This window comes from Triticum dicoccoides, chromosome 5A (genome assembly GCF_002162155.2).
Source record: "Triticum dicoccoides isolate Atlit2015 ecotype Zavitan chromosome 5A, WEW_v2.0, whole genome shotgun sequence".
NCBI classification, from domain to species: Eukaryota; Viridiplantae; Streptophyta; class Magnoliopsida; order Poales; family Poaceae; genus Triticum; species Triticum dicoccoides.
Window position 1 is genome coordinate 627,598,533 of NC_041388.1, and position 6,892 is coordinate 627,605,424.

A 6,892-nucleotide genomic window follows, 5' to 3' on the forward strand; every position below is an offset into this window, starting at 1 on the left:
CCTGCCCCGATGCCATCGCCCGCGCCCTCGCCCAACGTCGTCGCCGCACGCCGCCCCTGCCCTGCCGCGCGCCGCTCCTGCCCCGCCATCGCCGCTAAATGTAACTTTTTAGTTATACATGCTATTTTTACATGTTTTTAGGTTTTCATATATGTATGTATGTATTTTTTAGATATATGTTTTTATGTATGTATGTATTTTTTACATGTTTTTTTGTATGTATGTTTGTATGTATGTATGTATGTATTTTTTCAATTGTAATATGCATGATGTTTTAAAAATACATAATGGAAAAGTTAGCTTTTTAGAAAAGTTTTATCTATATATGTTCTCTCATTTAGTACATTTTAGTTTAGTTTCATTTTTAGAAAAGTTTTATATATTTAGGAAGAAGGAAGAAGAAGAAAAGGTATTATATATATGCAAAAGTTACATTTTTAGAAAAAATTATATATCTAGCTAGGAAAGGAAGAAGAAGAAAAAGAAGCAGAGGAAAAAGGAAAATAAGAAGAGGAAGAAAGGAGAAGAAGAGGAGAGGAAGAAGAGGAGAAATAAACAAAAAGAGGAAAAAGAAGAAAAAGAAGAGGAGAAGAAGAAAGGAATAGTGGAGATTCTATTTTTTTCTTCTTATCCTTTTTTTTCTTCTTCTTTTTTTCTTCGATCTTCTCCTCTATTCCTTTATTATTCTTCTCTTTTTATTTCTTCTTCGTCTTCTTATTTTTTAGCGGGTATGTCGTTGTCGATATACCCCCTCCCGATAACTTTAACACGAGGAGGGGGGGTCGATATACCCCTTCCTCGATAACATTATTTTCCCATATTGTATGTATGTCGTCGTTGTCGATATAACCCCTCCCTGATAACTTCGACATGAGGGGCGGTCGATATATACACCCCCTCTCGAGCGTGATAACTTATACCATGGGAGCACCCCCGACCCTCTCTTTCGACCAAAACTCTCGAGGACACCCAAACCCTAGAAAAAACGATGTCGGTCTCCTACTCCCTCCCGCCGCGCCCCTACCCGACAAACTCTCTCGAGGCCACCCAAATTTACCAAGTTAAAAGAGCGTTATCGTCGAGGCCATCCCAAACCCTTGACGCGTTCTCGAGGCCACCCCAAACCCTTGAAGCGTTGCCGAGGCCACCCCAAACCCTGGAGAAGCGTCGAGGCCACTAATATGATTCCTTGTTGTGATTAGCTAGCTAGTTCTACGTTTGCCACTAATATATCCATCTGTCATCTTTGAATAATAATTGCCATGTTGTAAATATTTGCAGAAACTATGGAGCACCCCCGAGACGAAGCAACAGAAGTCGTGTTGGGGGACATAATCGCAGCCGGAAGTGATGTCGTCTTGTCGTTTCTCACGACAACGATGGTCTGGAAGGACAGGGTGAAGAAGTAGGCTACGGTTATCGAACAATGGAGGAGGAAGGACATGATTATGATGGCTCCGGTGACCGAATGCCGGTGGAAGAAGGACACCGTGATGACGGCTCCGGTGACCGAACGGAGTCCGGCCAGGTATATATATATTAATTAAGCATGTGCTGACTATAGCTAATTGACACATTAATCATTTTTGGTATGTACACATATTAATTAATAACTCTCGTCATTCTTCTTTTTTCTAGCCCTCCAGATCGAGCACAACTTCGGTAAAGAGACGAGGCCCGAACAAAAAGTTGCGCTCGGATGAAAGGTTTGAGATCACAGCAATCGCACGCGATGGCCAACCGATTGAACCCATCCGGACAAAGGAAGCATTTGCTGCTTAGTGCGGGGTTCTTGTTAGGGACAAGATCCCGATCAGCATCCACCAATGGTATAAGCCGGCTAAAGAAGACCGTGAGGTGTCTTATGTCAATGATATGCAGAAAGATGATCTTTCGACCATGCTGAAGGAAAATTTCACCCTACCGCCAGAGGAGGATCTGGAGAAGCTAGTTAAAGAGCAATTGATCAAGTCTCATGCTCTTAAGAAGATGGAAGAACTATTCAGGAGGTGGAAGAATGAGCTGAAAACAACGTTTGTCGACAAAGAAGAGACACCAGAATTCACCGGCCGATATGAGAAGATTAGAGGTCACTGGGACGAATTTGTTGCCCACAAGACATCGAACAAGAGTAAGAAAATGTCAGCGACAAACAAGATAAATGCTATGAAGAAGAAGCTTCACCGTCGCACGGGGTCAGGTGGCTACCTCAAAGCCCGGCCGTTGTGGGCCAAGGCTGAGAATGACCTGGTTGATAAGGGGGTCGAACCAGAGACATTGAACTGGCCAGACTGTTGCCGGAATTGGTTCTTCGGGGTTGGCGGAACCTTGGACCCTGCATCAGAGAAGTGTCGTTGGACAAACGAGCAACTGTGAATACCCGTCACGAAGCTTCAGAAGTATATCGATGCAGCGCAGCAAGGGACGTTCGTTCCAGACAGAGAGAACGACGAGCTCACAATGGCCCTCGGGAGTCCTGAGCACCCTAGACGGACACGAGGCACGCCAGGCTCCATTCCGTGGAAGGCTGGGTTTCCGGACGTAGGCGGTTACAAATGCCAAGAGAGGAGGAAGAAAGTGGAGCAGACCCAACTGCAGGCGCTGCATGCAAGGGCACAAGCGATAGAGGAACGAGAAGTATATCGCAGCAAGCGACCTGCCGAAGCTTCCCCAAAAGCTACCCCGACATCTCAGTGGAGAAGAAGCGTGGCTTTCACCGAGCTACTTCAGCTGGAGCCTGTCTTCACGGCTCCTGCTAGCTACCCCGTGGATGCTATCATAGAGTCTCAACATTGCCAACTTATGACGCAATGGATGAAATTGAGAGTCAAGGCGGCTGTTGGCTCTGTTGCACCTCCTGAACCTGGCGCGACTTTTCACTGCCGGCTGATTCCAGAAGGATATGCTAGGGTGATGGTGGATGAAATAACTGACGGATTTGAGGACCTCGAGCTTGACCACCCTATGGGTGAAGGGGAGACTTGGCTGGGTTCTTCTCTGAAGACTCCATGCCTATGGCAGAAGGAGCTCATCAACCTTATGAACTGGACACCTCCGCCTCCTCCTCCTCCTCCGGCGAGTCAGGGCACTCCGCCTTCTCCTCCGCTGAGTGATCAGGGCACTCAGCCTCCTTCTCCGGCGCGTGGCGTCACTCCGCCTCCTTCTCCGCCCGTGTCGGCGCGCCCGAGCAGCTAGCCTCCTTCTTCTCCGCCTCGCCAGCAAGGGCGGAAGAGACTACTCGCACGTGAGAACCTTTTTTGCTTGTAATTGAGTCGTTCTAATACTGTGTGCCGGTTGGTACATAGGATTTAGTTTTCCGTTGGCGATAATATATGAGCAGCTAACATATCTCTTTTATTTTGCTTTGTCATGCCTATGTCATTTTCATGTGGAATGCAATTTTCATAACATCCCCATATATACCCCCGTCCCACGCATCATCTTTTTTATTATATATTGTGGCTAGAAACCAATTTGTGCTTCTTCCGGGAACAAGACAAAAGTTGATTTGTCCTTTAAAATGGAATGTTGTTTGTGGTCCTTGTTGTTAGCCAGATGAGTGTTCATTTTCTTATTCAACTTCACGCTACATTGATTTAACCTTGTCCATGGTCGCGGAAATATTATTTTGAACGTGCCACAACTTGCTTTATATATAATAAAGCGGGGTGTGAGCTTTTTAGGTAACGTGGCACAACTCAATCACCGGAAAATTGTTTGTGGCTCTTCTTTTGTCTTTCTAGCTATACTACAACATTATGATCATATTGATGTCCTAGTGCATGGTATTTGGAGATAAGAAAAACTCGGCAACTATACAATGTGTGCAAGTAGGAGTGATGCAAAGTGATATGCCTCGGCAAAGTGGTTGATCGATGATGCAACCGTGGGTGAGTAGAAAGAGGCACGAGACTACTAAAGAGAGTGTCGAAGACAACATGAAAAATGACTGAGATTGGCTGGAGTGGTGGAAGTTGTGCGCATGACCATGTAGCTATAGAAGTGGGCCCAAGGCAATGATTTGTCAAAGTAGTGGGATACATAAAGTGTGTGCATTATGACAGAGTGGTGCAGGAGCGGAGGGGCCTAGGCACGAGGCGTGGAAAATTCAACTGGCTATAGGTTTTTCTCTCTATATAGAGATTTTTCTACTGGCCTGGTGTGCAGCCCAGTCAAAAGAAGAAGGCCTAAGAGCATCTCCAACAGTCGCCCAAGGCGCAGTGTGCTAAAAACCAGTTTGCAGTGCGCTGATCGTCTGGTTTGGCGCGGCGGGCAGCGCTAGCTCCAGTAGCCGCGACAAAATGCAGCACACGCGCGTAGCTCCAGCAGCACGCAAAAATACAGCGCGCGCTCTAGTATAAACACTTTGGACTACGGTGCATAGATATTTTGTTCATAGATAAAAAACCATACATAGTTCATAGCATAGATAAAAACGATATAAAGATATTTTACATAGTTCATAACATAGATAGATAAAAAGTACTACGGTGCAACTTGATAAACTACGTGCAAGTAGAACTACTCCGAGTCGTCCTCATCATCATCACACTCGCTGGTGTTGTCCGAGGTAGAGATTCACACGTCCTCCCAACGTTCATCGCCTGACGTGAAGAATGACTTCCCATCATCAGTTTGCATGGAGCATCAAGAACTTGAAGAAAATATGCCCTAGAGGCAACAATAAAGTTGTTATTTATATTTCCTTATATCATGATAAATGTTTATTATTCATGCTAGAATTGTATTAAACGGAAACTTGATACATGTGTGAATACATAGACAAAACAAAGTGTCCCTATAGTATGCCTCTACTAGACTAGCTCGTTAATCAAAGATGGTTCAGTTTTTTGACCATAGACATGTGTTTGCCGTTTGATGAACGGGATCACATCATTAGAAGAATGATGTGATGGACAAGACCCATCCATTAGCTTAGCATAATGGTTGTTAAGTTTTATTGCTATTGCTTTTTTCATGACTTATACATATTCCTCTAACTATGAGATTATGCAACTCCCGAATACCGGAGGAACACCTTGTGTGCTATCAAACGTCACAACGTAACTGGGTGATTATAAAGATGCTCTACAGGTATCTTCGAAAGTGTTTGCTGGGTTGGCATAGATCAAGATTAGAATTTGTCACTCCGAGTATTGGAGAGGTATCTCTGGGCCCTCTCGGTAATGCACATCACTATAAGCCTTGCAAGCAATGTGACTAATGAGTTAGTTACGGGATGATGCATTATGGAACGAGTAAAGAGACTTGCCGGTAACGAGATTGAACAAGGTATGAGGATATCGACGATCGAATCTCGGGCAAGTAACATACCGATGACAAAGGGAATAACGTATGTTGTTATTACGGTTTGATCGATAAAGATCTTCGTAGAATATGTAGGAACCAATATAAGCATCCAGGTTCCACTATTGGTTATTGATCGGAGATGTGTCTCGGTCATGTCTACATAGTTCTCGAACCCGTAGGGTCCGCACGCTTAACGTTCGGTGACAATTTGTATTATGAGTTATGTGTTTTGATGACCGGAGATTGTTCGGAGTCCCGGATAAGATCACGGAGATGACGAGGAGTCTCGAAATAGTCGAGAGGTAAAGACTGATATATTGGATGAAGGTATTCGGACACCGGAATGATTTCGGAACGTCTCGGATATTTATTAGGGTACCGAGGGGTTACCGGAACCCCCGAGGGAAGTAATGGGCCTTCATGGGCCATAGGGGAGAAAGAGAGGGGAGCCCATAGGGTGGCGCCCCCTAAGGGAGTCCGAATTGGACAAGGGGGAGGGGGCGCGGCCCCCTTTCCTCTTTCCCTCTCCCTCTCCCTCTCCCTCTCCTTCCCTCTTTCCCCTCCATAAGAAAGGAAAAAAGGGGGGCGAATCCTACTAGGAGTGGAGTCCTAGTAGGACTCCCCCCTCTTGGCGCGCCCCTTGGTGGCCGGCCTCCTCCTCCCCTCCTTTATATACGGGGGTAGGGGGCACCCCAAAGCACAACCGTTATTCTCTTAGCCGTGTGCGGTACCCCTGTAACGCCCCAGATATAACTTTCCATATTTGTAACTCCGATTCTTGCCTTTTCCGTAGATGCGATATGATTTTCCCCTTCGTGGTTGGGTTTTGTCTTTGTTTTGCATTTTTTCCATGTCATGCATTCCATATCATGTCCTCATGTGCATCTCATTTGCATACGTGTTCGTCTCATGCATCCGAGCTTTTTCCCTGTTGTCCGTTTTGCAATCCGACACTCCCTCATCCGGCATCGCCCTTTTGTCTCTTTTCATGAGCGGGTGTTAGACATTCTCGGAATGGATCAAGATTTTCCAAGCGGCCTTGGTACACCACTGGTAGACCACCTGTCAAATTTCGTGCCATTTGGAGTCCGTTTGATACTCCAACGATTAACCGGGTAACCGGGAAGGCCTCTTGTGTGTTGCAGCCCAACACCCCTCCAAAACGGCCCAACAACCCATCCAAACCCCTTCCATGTCCTCCGCCGTCAGATCACGATCGCGTGGGCGAAAACTACACCTCGTTTGGACATCCCTACCTCCCTCTACCTATATAAACACATCCCCTTCTATTTCGTGCAGTACAACCCCTAGCCCCTTCTCCACCGCACCGCCGGACATGTCCATCCGGGCCGGACATGTCCGCCGAACACATCGCTCCGCCCAATGGCAAGCCGCCATGTCAGCCTTCTGCGTCCCGCACCCAATCTCCGCCTGCCAACTGTCGCGCGCCCGTCTCGCGCGCCGTCGCGGCACGCCGGACCCGGATCAGGCCCGCGCGAGCCCGACCGGCCGCGCCGCTCTTCCGCGCGCTCGTACCTCACCGGCGAGTGCCACCGTCGCCCTCCGTGCCGTCCCTCGCCGC